This window comes from Brassica napus, chromosome C6, assembly GCF_020379485.1.
Source record: "Brassica napus cultivar Da-Ae chromosome C6, Da-Ae, whole genome shotgun sequence".
NCBI classification, from domain to species: domain Eukaryota; kingdom Viridiplantae; phylum Streptophyta; class Magnoliopsida; order Brassicales; family Brassicaceae; genus Brassica; species Brassica napus.
In genome coordinates this window covers 10,583,253-10,598,584 of record NC_063449.1, presented here as the reverse complement: position 1 = coordinate 10,598,584, position 15,332 = coordinate 10,583,253, and the positions used below count along the sequence as shown (strand labels likewise).

Here is a 15,332-nt window from a genome sequence, read left to right as displayed (position 1 = left end):
TTTAGAGTCAATTAATTCCCCGCAATGTAACGTCTTAACATTTTTTCACTAGATCCATATATATTCAGGTTGCTATAACGACCTATATGTAGACAATGAATATTTCACCTAACTCTTTAGTTTGTCAGCAAAACATAATAATTATAAATGTCAGAATATATGATGGGAGATTCTAGACTGCTAATGATATACGTCAGTTAACCTGCCTCTCTCTCGATGGTGTATAATGTTGGATTGAGATTGCAGAGAAACCCACATGATATTTCAGATTAATAAGCTAAAGGAAATGAAGAAAAACGAAAGTTGAAATTTAGTACTGCTTGAAGATTACACCAAAAAAAAAAATATACTGCTTGAAGAGGAGAACTAGATGGATACAACATGGGGTTATCTTGGACCAAAGGCCGAATGTTTTATTACAAAAAAAAATACCTTAGTTTTCTTGTCTTATTCTTTATTACAGTAACTTCATTAACTCTCTTTGGCTTTAATCACATATTGCAATACAATATTAGATCAGAAATGAGCTAGCTTTATCAACTTGATAAAGCCATTGAGTCTCCATCTCCGATTCCATCTTCTTGATATCGTAAATACTCTCAATCTTGATCTGCCTCGGCCGAGTGGCAGCCATACTCTCAAGAGGAAGGAAAAGAAGCTCCCTGAGATTGTTAGGTCCAATCACTACCGGATCTGATCCCCACATCAAATGTCCAGTCTGAAGGTTCCCTTCTTGCGTCAAATGCTAGCCGTCGAAGAAGAGATAATCTTCAGGGTGAGCGCATACATTGTTAGTCGAGCAACTGCTTCCATTGACAGAGCCAGTCCCACAACATGCAGCTATTCCCGTCTCAAATGCTTAATCAAAAATGATAAATGTCACAACTCTTTTTTTCTGTTAAAGATCAGAATATGGTTTGAATTATGATGGCAATGACTTACTGTAAGTCTTGGACTTGATAACTCTGTTCTGGATGGAGCTAAAGAAGTCGTAAAACGAGTACTGGAAACCATTGAGCTGTCGTGAAAGTTCAACCAAGAGCTGCAACAGCTTCTTGTTATGCAAAGCCGCCATTTCTGAAGGCAATCTCACACATTCCTGAACATTTCCCCTTGCTTGTTTCACGGCGGGTAAGCAACCCAATGGTGCTAAGTTCTGTAACGCGAATTTTCAACCTCCAGACCCGTAAATCACCTAAAATGTCGGTACATGATTGAACAAACCGAAAAATAATTAAAGATTTGTTGCTTCTTGATTCTTCTTTTTTTTAACCTTTAGTTCTGCTTCTATTGAAGTAATGACTCGATCCACAAAAGCTTCTTTCTGATCAGCTGAGGGATTCGGATTTTTCTTGGCATAGTTCAAGTAATCATCAGAGCCGATGTAGAACAAGTAGATAGCTTCAGAACGTGCTTGAATTGTCCATTTGTTCTTGTTTACAGAGAGCTTGATCACTTGTTGTGACAGAGTCAACTGTACAAACAAAAAGGCAAAAAATCATATAAAGATCTCTACACTTCATCACAAGGCTACCATACTTATATATACATCTCTTTCTATTAGAGCTCACATTAATTCAGTCTCTACACTTCATCACAAGTATCAGATTGTTTCCAACTGAAATATATAACTGCAATAGAGATTTTAAAAACTCAATTCCAAATTTGGATACAAACTTGATTTCAATGTAAGAACAAGAATTTGAATATATTTTTTTCCTGTGGAAATTCCCGGCTTTCAAGCCCATAATCTCTTCCAGAACTAGAGTTAACTTTTAAAATTCTAATTTCAAAAATAAACTTCTCTACCAAAAAGTATTAGGACTTTAACACAAGCAAAAGAACAAAAATTAAGAGTCAGCTTTTAGAAATTCCGACTTAATAAATAACCTTTCGTATTATTAGAGGTTCGAAACAAAAACACGATTTGACGTTAAAGATAAAGGAAAAAAGCTGACCGTCTCCGGAGGGGAGCCGAGAACGGTGGCAACCGCGATGGCAAAGTTAGCTCCGTGAGAGAACCGGAGGGATTTGTGTAATACCCATGAAACTAGCTGATCAGAACATATGACAAATATCAGATTATATCCCAAACGAGTATAAACCTTAATAGTCATATTATATTCAAACACATGTTTTTATATTCATATTTCAGAAATGTAATTAAAAAATATATAATAAGTACCTAGATAGTCGGGAATGATAAGACCATCGGACTATCGTCCCGTAGCCTGTCCTACAGTAAATCCATACGGAGGAAAGCTAGCGTCAACACGATTCGAAGAGATAAATTGTTTGTTGCCGGCGTGGTAAATGTTAGAATATATGATTAGATATGATTAGATATGTAATCATATATTCTAACAGTCTTGGCATTATGTTATTTTGAAAAGAACCCCAACCGGTATGTATGTTGGATTCCGGATCGATAATCTACTGGTAGGTTAACCAGAATTGTAGATTCAGATAGGCTTGGTTCATAGTTTATTAAAGGGAATGCTACAATATTTTGTAATAATTTTTAGAGATGGTATTGAATCCATGAATGTAATTGAATTTGAAAGAATTCATAAGTAAGAACTTTTGTAGTATTTTAAAAGATTTGATGAGATTTTAATGCATTTATCCAATTATTTTTATGATGGATTTTAAAGGAATATTAGATTTTGATCCGCACGCCTGTGTGGATATTATTGTTATTTTTTTTAAACATAAATTTTAATAAAAATTATAATTATACATAATATATAATAATTTATGTTTGGACATTCACAGTTTTATCGGAGAGTATCATTTCTAAGGATTCCTCACCAAACTTTGTTTGTTGCCTCCATGAATGAATTGCTTTGGCATGAATTGTCATTCTGTTTTCCAGGGTCTGATATCTTTCACTAAGTTTGTACCTTTAGGAGGCATAATATAAACATTGAAGAGTAAAGGTTTGAATAATACGATGGTGTTATAACTATGTGTATATATAGTGTGTAGGCTTGAGACGTTTGTGGGTTGTATTTCAAAAGTTTTAGGATATTCCATAATCTTGTTTAAGAAGATGCATCATATTTTGTGTGATTTTGTATCTAACTTAATATTTTATGTATATTATTTTGTTAAGATTTAAAAGATATAGCATAATATTTTTGTTATTATCTTGATTGATTTAAAATTCGATATTATCTTGCCTTTTTTACATCCGATATTATCTTGCTACAATAGAGGAAGTTGGGTTTTATATATTTAAGAGAATATTATTGGAAAATATTGTTCGAAGAGATTTACAAATCATGTTTTCCGAGTTTTATTTGTATCTAACCGTGGTTCACTGTTTATTAGGAGAACCGGATTGATCGAGAGTATATCAAATCATGTAACCGATGTTAAAAAACCAAAAGAAACCGTCTCTTTCACCTGGTGAAAAGCTAGAAAATGAAACTGGGAGAAAAGTGGTATAATGGTTCTCTGTAGTCATGAGTCAATGTTATAATATGTTCAATATAGATGGTTAGATAAATTCAAACATATAGACACAAACTAATATAAATTTGAAATTATAAGTAATATGTCATAGTGAATAAGCACTGAGACAGCAACTGAGCCAAGAAAAAATAATTTTGGAAAAGTGATCAGTTGAGATAAAGAAGAGGTAATACTAAGAATAAACATGTGTTTTATGCAAGTCAAGAGTCTTATACATTTGACTCTTAAGAAAATGATGATTTTTGGGTAAAATTGTTGATGAAGAACTTGCCTACAGATATTAAATTGTAGTCTTATTAGTTTTGTTGATGAGAAACTTGTATATGAATGTAAAATGTATAAATGGTTGGCAAGTATGTAGTGTTTATTAAAAATATAGTTTAAACATATTATGAACACTGCTGTATTTTTTGAAGTAATCGTGGGATGGTTAGATGATTATAAAAGGTTGGTTGTTATGGAAGATTTAGTGTAGAATAGATTAATTTATATAGATACTATCAATTTTATATTTGTTAGGCTATTAAATAAATGGTCTTACTTAAACTTGTTTATGGTAGATAAAAAACATAACTCTATTTTAATAGATTAGATACATAAATTTTATAGGATGTGAATTCCTCTAAATTCTATGAAATTTTTGAATCTTTGTATATTTAAAAAGTTAATTAAAATTATTTAATCTTAAAACTGAAAGAAAAATAATAATTAGTACTACTTGGACAACTGATCTATGTTTTGTTTCTTCAGAAAAATATAAGAACTATTTTATAGGGATTAGATGCTATATGGTTGAGTAGGATTTATATGAGAGATAGATCTAATAAAGGAACATTTTAAAAAAAAATGGTAAGTACTATTTTGTTGGGATTTTATATTAGATTATTTGATTAGAATATATTGTCAACACCAGTTTGAAGTTTTGTAACTAGTACTTTATAATAAATGTTATTTTCTAGGGATTTTATGAAAATATCAGAAAAAAAGATTAGTCCTTTTTCAAAAAAATACCATTGAAAAAATTATGTTATTTCAATTCTTTTGTTTTTACGTGAGTTCATGAAATGCAGAGTGAAAAATGATAGGACATGAGTTCGTGAAATGCAGATTCCCATGAGCATAACAAATCTCTCCTTAGAGGCAAATAATTAGCTCTTTTCATTTCTATAGGACATATTCCATTAAATTCTTATCAAATAACATTACTACAAAATCTATCAAATATTGAATAGCAACATAATTTAAAGTAAATAAAAGAATGATTACAAATGCTTAATCCAATAACACAAGAATTTAAAAGAATTGATTAAATCAATAATTAAATAACAGTAGAACTTAATGGAAACTATAATTCCTTCTAATTCTCTCAAAGTTCTAAATCTAATACCCCACCTAATAGAACTCGAACCAAAAAAGAAACAAATAAACTTATTTTTTATATTAAAAACTAGCATTAAATTGAACATTGATAAGGTTTTAAGATCTTTTCCTTTTATTTTCTGTCAAAATCAAATTCTTTTTAAGTAGCAGCCAACAAAAACCCAAAATAACTGAGTAATATTATATTTGTTTACTCACCAAATTTCATTTTTTCAGACCCTTAATAATTAAACAAATTATTTTTAACAAGAGAAACTTAATTTATGATAATGTGTAACCTAATATGTTACTGTTATCAGTACACTATTACTTGAGTTCAAAACCATATAATGCATGTTGATGAAGATATACCTATCCATTTCAAATGAGTTGTAACACCCGTATTTTTCGAAATAACTTAAATAAATAAAACGTCTGAAATTTCCATTTATTACTTCTCAAAAGTCAACTCCAAAGTCGTAAATCTAATAAATAGCCATAACTCCAAATAACATAATAAATCCCAAAAATATCGATAAAAGCATAAAATCCGCAAGTATGAAAAAGAAAGAAATAAAATTCCCAAAGCACCAGCTCGATAGCAATCACTCCTACTCGCCAGTCTCATCTGAAAGGGGAAGGAATAGGAGGGGTGAGTAACATGGGAGTTACTCCGTGAGGTATGGGATGCTAAACACGCAAACCACTGACTTGAGTAAATAGAACTCCCACTATGGAAGTTTAGCTCTAACATGAACAAACAAGACGCCTAAAACATCACATACACAAACACACACAATGCGATGATAGCATATAGCTAGTCCATACACCCCGCATCTCTTCATATGGATATATAATACGTAGCGTCGCTAATACAGTCTGTCTCTGTACCTCCGCCCTCTCAAGTAGCGTCCATGGTACAAACACCTTTGCACTGCACACCCGCACCAGTAGCATCGCAAGTCCAGATGTCTCTGAACCCCTGCCCGCACAATCAAAGTAGCGTCGCTAGCCCATACATCTCTAAGCCCCCGCCCGCGCACATAGTCCCTACTAATAACTATGTATACATATATATATATATCACATCTCTTAACATCACACAATCCAATCAAATGTTGAATCATCTAGACCCCTAGTTCCAGTTTACAATGAATGAACTAACTAACAATCAAGACTCAATTCAAACAGACGGACCATGATTCGAAATCTAAACTACGATAGAGAGAATTCTACACTGGTACGGGATTTACGGAATAGACCCTCACCTTAGCAATGTGGAAAAGTGATAGCTATGAACTCCAGCTGCTCAAACAAACTCCAAAGCTGAAATCAGGGCGAAAAATCGAGTCAGAACGCCCTTCGAACGGTCCAAAACGGATAACCGGTGATCTGGTCAAAAAGTCAACCCGCTGGTCGAAGGTCAACCCGGTCAACTCTGACCCAAGCCGGTCAACCCTTGACCAAATTGAAATCGAATTGAACCACCTGGTTTTCCTTAACCGAGTTCGATTTCAATTGGACCAGATTCAAATCAATTTCAAATCAGTTTAATCCAAACTGGAAATCAATTCCCAATAACCAATCAGACCGAAAATCAATTGAACAAACCAAACCAAACCGGCTTGACTGGTCAACGGCTTGACTCGCTGAGTTGACTCGGCCGAGTCACCGAGTTACGGCGAGTCGCCGGAGACCGGTCGCCGGCGGCGGCCAAAAACGGTGGTGGCTTACCGGCAAATCACCGACGGCGGCGGAGGCGCGGCGGTGATGCGGCGGCGGCTTCCTGGCGGCGAACGGACGGTGGCTGACTGCGGTGGCTCCGGCGAACATCCGGCGGAGACGGTGGCGCGTGAGATTCACGCGCGAATCTTCCTCCTGCGCGTGTGGGCGTGTTGCGGCGGTTCTCCGGATGACACTCCTGCCCCGGACTCGTCTCGACGTCACGAACACACTGGTGGCCTTGAAATCGCAAGAAACCCAATGGTTAGAGAGATATCGACGATTTACTAAACGGCCAACACTTAACCAATCGGAAAAGGCGGTTTGCGGATTACCTAGGGCGTGAGACGGCGACGACGTGACGGATCTGATCTCAGTAGACGGTGGCTGAGACAGTTCACCAATATTTCTTTCTGACGGCTCAAAATCTACAGAAGTTCGACGTCTTAGAATTTTTCTGAATAAACTAATAGGTAGCTCTGTTTAAATAGAAACTTACCTAGGATTTCGTGCAAATTGATTGGGCTTTGCTGGGCACGTGGAATTAGGTCGTTACAATATACCTATCCATTTCAAGTTATACAGAATCAATCATACTATTTTGATCCGAAATTATCGTCCTTCGGTTCTTTTTGAAGGTAGTGGCAACAATTGCGACCAAAAGAAAAAAGATAAGATAAGGTCTATCATGTGAGTACGTGTTAGTTAAAGTGTAAACATATTATGAAAAATAAGCTTAAGTTTTTTCTGTTAACTGAAATAAGCTTTAGTTGGTTAGGTGAAAAAGGAAGCTTTATAGTTGGTTAGAAAAAAAACGTCTGTTGCAAGAAGAAAGAGGAAGCTATACTGTGTTGAGTTATTCTTGGGTTTACCCCATAGGATGAACCTAGGTTCACCAACCAATAAAAATTAGTTATTTTATATTTTGTATCTTTCAAAAAAGGAAAAACATATAGTTTCAAACTAAAATTTAAGTAGTTATTTCCAAATATTAATTATCGGTAGATAGAAGGGAAGATTACTAAAATAATATCAAATGATGTTATTATTACTAGAATAACATATAACTAGATAGTAATCCGCGCTTTGCGCGGGATAAGATGTCTATATTAATGTTGAAAGTATATATTATGATTATGTATAACATGAGGTATACTTTAAGCGATAGTTAGATAGAACTAAAGGTATGATTGTTATGAGGGGCGAAGCCATAGACTTTTTATAATGAGTTTACTAATATTAAAATTTAATATATGGTGTTTGCAATTTTGAGAAGAAGCTTTGAAAAATATTTTTTTTATATTTCGCCTATCACGTTGTAGTAGTTATGAACTTAGGGATTTAACAAATAAAATCAGAAAAGGTGGATCAATAACATATTATAATCAAAACAATAATTGAGTGAAATAAAAGAAGTGTAGATCCTTTAAATTCAGAAAACATAGTTGCATAATAAAAGAAATTTTTGACCCTCTAAATTAAAGGTTGTTCCAGATGCGACCATCACGTGAGACTTGCCGGTGGTTCGTTCCTGGAAGTCTCATCTTCAAGGTCGTCTAATGCACAGCTCTCATGACGGCGAAGGTGGTGACACTTACATGCTTATATTGCTTGCTCGGGAAGACTAGTACACTAAGCCGAGACGATTTATAGTGATTCAGTCTCCTCGAAACAGAGATCACCTCATCGAGCAGTAACAAAACCGAGTACGACAGATTTATCTAGAAATAGATTTTCAACGTCCTCTTTCAGTAATGAGAGGCGGTTCTCAAGAACGTGAGTACTCTGTTAAATGCATGAAAGTAGGTATGGAGAAAAGGGTTCTTTCATTAACATTTGGCATCGTACTAAAGTTTCATCGCTTTGTCGTCTCTACGGATCTGTCGACTTAATGGCGATAGATCAGATGGGTTACCGTTTTTAACAGAAATATATAGAGGAATAAGGAATCTTTATTGAAGCTATGATTATATTGAGAGGACTGATAAATCAACTAATCGAACTTGAAGCTGAAGGTTTATCACGTAAAAGTGTTCGTCAAGAAAAGTATAGATGGTATGAAGTTCTTTTAAAGAAATGTTAGTGTGAACGCATTAAATTCACAGTTTTGGTGAGAAACGTTTTCTGCGTGACACCTAAGCGTTTTACTAAATAAAAGCTTCTCATGAAACCACGTCACCATGTCACATTCCTTGCTAGTAAACTTTTAAGGTAAGTTTTGAAAGTGATTATCCTTTAATATATAGGGGATTTTTTTTAATTACTAGATTATTGTTGATGCCCAAAATGTCCTTATTTTCCTTGTTAACAAAAAAACTGTTTACACAAATGCCATTAATTTTTTTTTACCACATCACAAAAAAATAAAATTATTTTCTAAATATATAAATAAGTCTGCTATTAAAAATCTGCGATACTTGACGACAGATTTATTAGTATCTAACAGATTTGTTTCTTTACGCATACCTATTATGGCAAACTTAAAATCGTTACAGACTTTCCGCAATAAGTTTACCACACGTAATAGTAGATTTAATTACGTTAACAGGTTTATTTTTAATTGACAGACTTTTATGGTAGGTTTTTTTCTTATGATGACAGGTTTATAATATGTGGTAGACTTTCATAATAACATTTCGTACACTTTTTATAATTTGGCAGATTTTCCTATTCATGAGATCGCAGACTTATATTTTCTTCGTTCATAAACAACAAACTTTCTGAATAAGTATGTTTCATTGTAGACTTATTAATTACAAAACTAACTTTTATCCGATAGCAGACTTTACTGTAAGTTATGGCAAACTTTCCAGGAGTTATATGTTGTAGCAAACTTATTTGCGTCAAAATCGGTTAACTAATTAGAATTAACAAAATCCGGGTTACTAAAGGGACCAAAAATTCGAACAATAACCACAACTAGTTACTAAAACCTAGTTTACCCGTGAAACTTCTTCTCCAAACCGTGATTTTATATTTTTGTCAAGTGGCAATTTTAGGTTAATCCCAAAAAAATCCGATGGAGCAAGTTATAGTTGTTTGTGGCCAGTGGTTATTCAAATACCTTAGTTTGGGACATTCACTCGCTATGTAGTAGAGTCTAGTGACAGATTTAAATACTTTTTAATTGCATTCGGTGCAAGCATCAAGAATTTTTCATTCATGAGAATAAAGTTCACATACTTATCAAAAACAAAAATTGTTGTTATTATTGTGTAACCGACCACAACTACTTGCTTATATGTTAAGTCAGAAGGTTCAGTTGCATGAAAAGTTCCCGATGGTTCCTGAGTTCAACGGGAAGATGTAACCAATCAAAACAAAAAGAAAAGTTCTGCTGTTTATAACTATATGCCTTGAACTTTGTTTTTGTTCTCTATGTTCTGTCAATGTTTTCAATCTTGGTCTGTAATATTAAAAAGCTTATGTTTCTTATAAGTACACAAACAATATATCAGTCTATAGATTTGACGTAAAAGAGGTTCTGTTGGCTCAAAGCTCTCACTATATCATATTTTCAGTCGCTCAATCACGGAACATAACTCAGATATCAAACCGGAGAGAGGAGCTTCTGGTTTCTTATTTTAACAACCACAGCTTCTTGCTCATCTTTCTCGCTCTTCTTTCTCTCTAGAGCTACGTTTCGGGTTTTTGGTCTTTCTTCTTTCTGATGTGTCGAAGATCACCATGCATGTTGAATAAATCCCTGGAGTAGCGGCCTCCTAAATTTATCTGCAATACATCCAACAGAGAAAGAATTGGAGATTAGAAGGCCTAGAATGGTAAAGTAATTCACCAGCAGGTACCAGCAGCCTGCTAATGATTCTATTACCTTGCGTGGCATCATTCCAAGAAGCTCCATCATCAAAGCCAAATTGTCCTCTTAGATACAAACAAAATTTTGGACATAAATGTCACCAGTAACAACAGGCTATAGCTACATAAATGATAGAATCAGGAAGCCAGACCACATTACCTCATTTGTGTCAGAATTGCCTTCACTGTGAGGATCTCGATCCGTGCAACCGCGCGGTTTTTTGTTTTCATTTATTATTAGATAAATATTTTGTTTTCATTTATTATTATATAAATATTTTGTTTTCAATTCTAAATTGGTATATATTATAATATATATGTGTCTATCAATTTTTAAAACATAACATATATTTTTTTCATTGAATAGATTGTTTCACATTTTCACATGTATTTGTATCTTCTTCTTCTATATATATATATATATATATATATATATATATTCAGATTATCATTTTATTATTAAAATCGTAACTATATATATAAAGATTAGTAAAATATTATTTTATTATCATATTCAAAGATATTGTAACATTTCACAAATTTAGGAAGTTTTTAAAAAATTAAACTTTTCGCTTCATAGATTTATATTATCGAGTAAATAATTAAACATTTAGTTTTTGTTTAATTTTTAAAATAAACTATATAGTTTAAAATTTGTTTTCATTGGTTTAAGGTAGTAAAAATTAATCATTGTTAGATAATATGATTTTTGTTATTTAAAAAAAATCTTTATAATTTTAAAGTTAACATGGACAAATATTTAAATATTTAGCATATACAGATATAGTATTACAACTTTAAATTATATCTATTTAATTTATACTATCTATAAATCCAATGAATCATCTATTGTTTAAATCCAATTATTGATAGCCCAATAAAAATTTATGGTAGGCCCAAAATTTAAATGATAAGATTAGATATTAAATGTAACATGATTTTTATGGAATAGGTCCATTTTTTTAAAAAATCATACATGAATCAAGGTTGTGACTTCTGTTTTAATATATAAGATGTTTCCTAGTGTATTTTTAATTTAAATTTAATTCATCGATGGAGTATTTTGGACTTTATATTATGTTTTTTTTCTTTCTTGGTTTTTGTATGTTATTCTAGTCATTACACAAAAAATGTGTGTTATCATAGGTAATCTCTCTAGAAACAATACTTTGATTATTGGCAAATTATGATTTAATAGTTTCCAGAAGTCGCGGATCGAGGTGAACACATTCAGCTAAACCATATATGAAGTATATTATGCGAAACACAAATGTTTAAAACAGTTCCTGCTTTCATAGAGAAGGTTAAATTGGACTACAATAGTGATACTACAGAACTACAACTCGTGGTATGAATTACTTATTCGCACCAAAAATCAGTTACTTTTTTTTGGCATCAAAGACTGTTCTATATCTCAATTCCGAGGTGGTCTGGAAAATCTATGCCGGAATATAACAACCAACAAAATTTATATTACGATGAAAAAATGAGCTATCCTAGGTAGACCATCAGCTGTCCTATTCCACTCTCTTGGTATTTGGAGAATCTTGAAGTTTAGAAACGTCTCCTAAAGACTGTTATCTCCCCTAGCTCCGTCGAGAAACTCAGCCATCCTTTCGGATCTTGAATCATTGATACAATGTCTTTGCAATCTGTCTCAAAATGCTGGCAATTTGTATGTTGAAGCATGATTTTCATTGCTCAAATTAACGCCTCCAGTTCTGAGTTCTCGATTTTACTTTCTTCGCAAATGTCTCTTGATGCTTTTCCGTGACTCGCTTAGTTCAACGGAAATTGAGAGCAATGCTTTGATGCTTGAAGATTTCTCATATAATTTTTTACTTTTATAAGAAACTTGTTTATTAAGTTGAAAAGGTCTTCAAGACTTTGGCTAATCATCGAATTTCAATTTGATATTAGTATATGTTTTCTATACGCATGATTGAGACAAGAAATGGTGTATAGTCCTCGAGATTATGTTCGTGATCGTCTGGATACGTTGCTAGCGTTTAGACGAATCTTAGATTGTCGTTTGCCTTTTTGGGACGATTTAAACGAGGCATCGCATTGCCTAAGTGTTTTTCTGCCTTTTGCTGCGAGAGTTTGCTTTGCTTTGTCAAAAGCGTTTTCTCGATGCCATGGGAGTATGAGAGTATACGAGTATAGTATACGTACGTACTCCCCCTTTTTTTACGAAAGAAAACGGTTGAACCGATATTTTGAATGGTTGTGTAAGTTTCTTCTTCCGGGGATTGGAATGATCGACAATCTGGGTCGATTTAAAGACGACGCTGGGACTGTGATTTGGTTGACGACTTGGAATATGCCGGTTTTAAGAAAATCGCTAGAAACGAATCGGTTTTAAGACGACGTTCGTGTCTTTAGTTCTTTCTTTCTTTAGGAAGCAAGCTGAATATGTGTGGCGATCGTTTCGCGATTTTCAGAGAGTTTAGATCGGTTTGCAAGATCTGGCTGATCAGTTATGGAACGATATATCGAGACAGGAAAAATTGCCTAAGACTGAGTTCGCTAGACTATCCACATAGGTTTTAAGTTCCCTAAAGTTCAATGGCAGTCTTAGTTCTCTCGAAGATTTTGGTTTACCTCTTCTCCATTTTGCTTGCTCACTTCCCCTTACTCTTCTCGTGTCTGTGCGCCCCTTTGGATATTGGTGTTTATCCTTTCAAACTTGACAATTATCTTCCGAACTTGACTTTTATCTTCTCCATTGATACAACGTCAATTTTTATAAAAAGGTTCAAATTACTCGTATAGTTGAGGCGGCTAAGGTGTTTTACAACATATTCAACATATTCAACGGTCCATAAAACATTGTCGAGTTTAATTTTACAAAACTTGTTTTCAAAAAATGTTGTCGAGCTTTTATGAAAGTTATTCCGCAAAATATCATGAGTTTAGTTTTGCGAAAGTCGTTTCGTAAACATGTTTTTGAGTTCGGCTGTAGAAGACTCCTTTTTGAAAAAGTCATGTTTTGCGGCTCTTCCGAAACTTTAGTTCTGAGTTCAAGTATCAGAAACATTGGCTGTGACGAGTTATTATTGGGGTCAAACTTCCTCATTTCCCTAAGATCGATCTGAGGGAGTATTGAGTACTATTTTCGAAATAAGCTTGGTAGCCAAGTATCAAGAATTCGCTGAATATGTTACTATAGAATCAAAGCTTGAGTTTTTACGAAACCTTAGGTTTCAGAAGACGTTTAGCAGTGAGGAATACGATCTCCAGTTTTGCTTAGTTTAGTCTTCGTCAGCCGTTTTAGGTTTCGAGTGATTCAGTAGGGATCAACTTCGTTTCTTCGAAAATTATTCGAAAGAAATACAACAGTGGGGAGTTGGCAACTCGATTTTCTGTTCTTCTATTTCTGCGAGTAACCTAGATTTTCTCCACGACTTCGGGAAGTCAAAGCGATTTCTCAGAAGGCTTTTACGGAATTTATTTTTGAAAACGTTCAGCGGTGAGTTACGAACCCGATTTGCTGTGCTTCCTTTTCCCGAGGGTAACCTAAGGTTTTTCCAAGGTCTTGAGGAGAACAAAATTTTATTTTTCCGAAAAGTTCTCGGAAAACGTCTTTTGCTCAAATTCTTATGCGCTGAGATTTCTCCAACTCGCTAATGAGACAAGTTTTGCGGGGTTTGGTAGATTTTATCGTTGCCCTTTCTGTTTAGATAGAGAAATCGCGACTAGGTTTTCGATTTTTTTTAGCGCTACGGCGTTTGCGTAAGCGTTGGCACTAGAAGCAGTCGCTGCTGGAGTTGTTTTACCAGCGTTGTTGCGAACTGCGATTTTGTCTTTCGTATTTCCAGACATCGTTTTGATTAAGCGTTTTGCGGCTATGAGTTAGATTAATCCGTACCCCCTACTTCTTGCGCCAAACTGTGGGAAACAAAATCCGCACTCTCGATTTCCGTTTAAATTAAGAAAGTCAAGAAACCCTAACTTTCCCAGAGGTCCTGGATTCTCTGCGAGAGCCAACGGCAAGTGACCAAATAAATGCGGAAAATATGTAAAGACAATAAATAAGTTTAGAAAAAGTTGATCTTATTTCAAATCCGCGTAAGAGTGTTGCGATCATTACAAAAGATGAGATCGAACTACCTGGGCGAGTTCGTCTAGTAATCGAGTGCCAGTCATAGAAATAGAACATGTCGAGAATAGTGAGAGTTCTAAGAGTAAAAACAATTGTCTTTAGCATCTTCAACCTCGACATCCTTATATACTCTCCAAGAGGCGGTTTGCACTTTTCCTTTCTGCCCTCGGTCGAGTTTATCATTTCGCGAAAATATTTCATTTTCCTTCGATATTCATGTTTATCTTTGGAAACTTCACATTTATCTTCTGAACTTGACATTTATCTTCTCCTGCATAAGAAAAGGATAAACCGTCATAACGATTGGGCTCGATTTCGCATAAAATCATGAGTGGGATTTTTGCCGGGTTATGGATCCTTTCAGACCGTTTTTCGACTTAAGCATTTTTATGATTTTATAGAAATAGCGTTTTCAAAACGACGTCAATTCCGAAGAAAATCAAAATTCTTCGTATAGCGTAAGCAGTTAAAGGTGTTTAGTTTAATTGTTGCCGTTTTATACATCAATCCAAATTTTCTTCGAGAGAACGAGTTCTTTGTGGTTTCCAAGCTGTAAAGTTCCGATGGTGACTCCGATCGGGACGAAACAAGAGTCAGTTCGATCCGATCAGAGAAAAGGGAGCTACGAGTATGGGATGAAGGCAGCTTACGCAAAACGGGCGAGTTGGATGTTGTGGTCGGTCCAACTCGCTCATTTGACGAGTTGGACGGCGTGGTCGGCCCAACTCGCTCATTTGACGAGTTGGACGGCGTGGTCGGCCCAACTCGCTCATTTGACGAGTTGGACGGCATGGTCGGTACAACTCGCTCATTTGTCAAGTTGAACGGCGTGGTCGGTCCAACTCGCTCATTT

The 15,332-nt window shown here is 34.6% G+C and overlaps 1 pseudogene; it reads right to left on the bottom strand.

The window, feature by feature from the left end:
- Window positions 1-287: 287 nt before the first annotated feature.
- LOC106350598 lies at window positions 288-14,662 on the bottom strand (annotated as a pseudogene).
- Window positions 14,663-15,332: the final 670 nt, after the last annotated feature.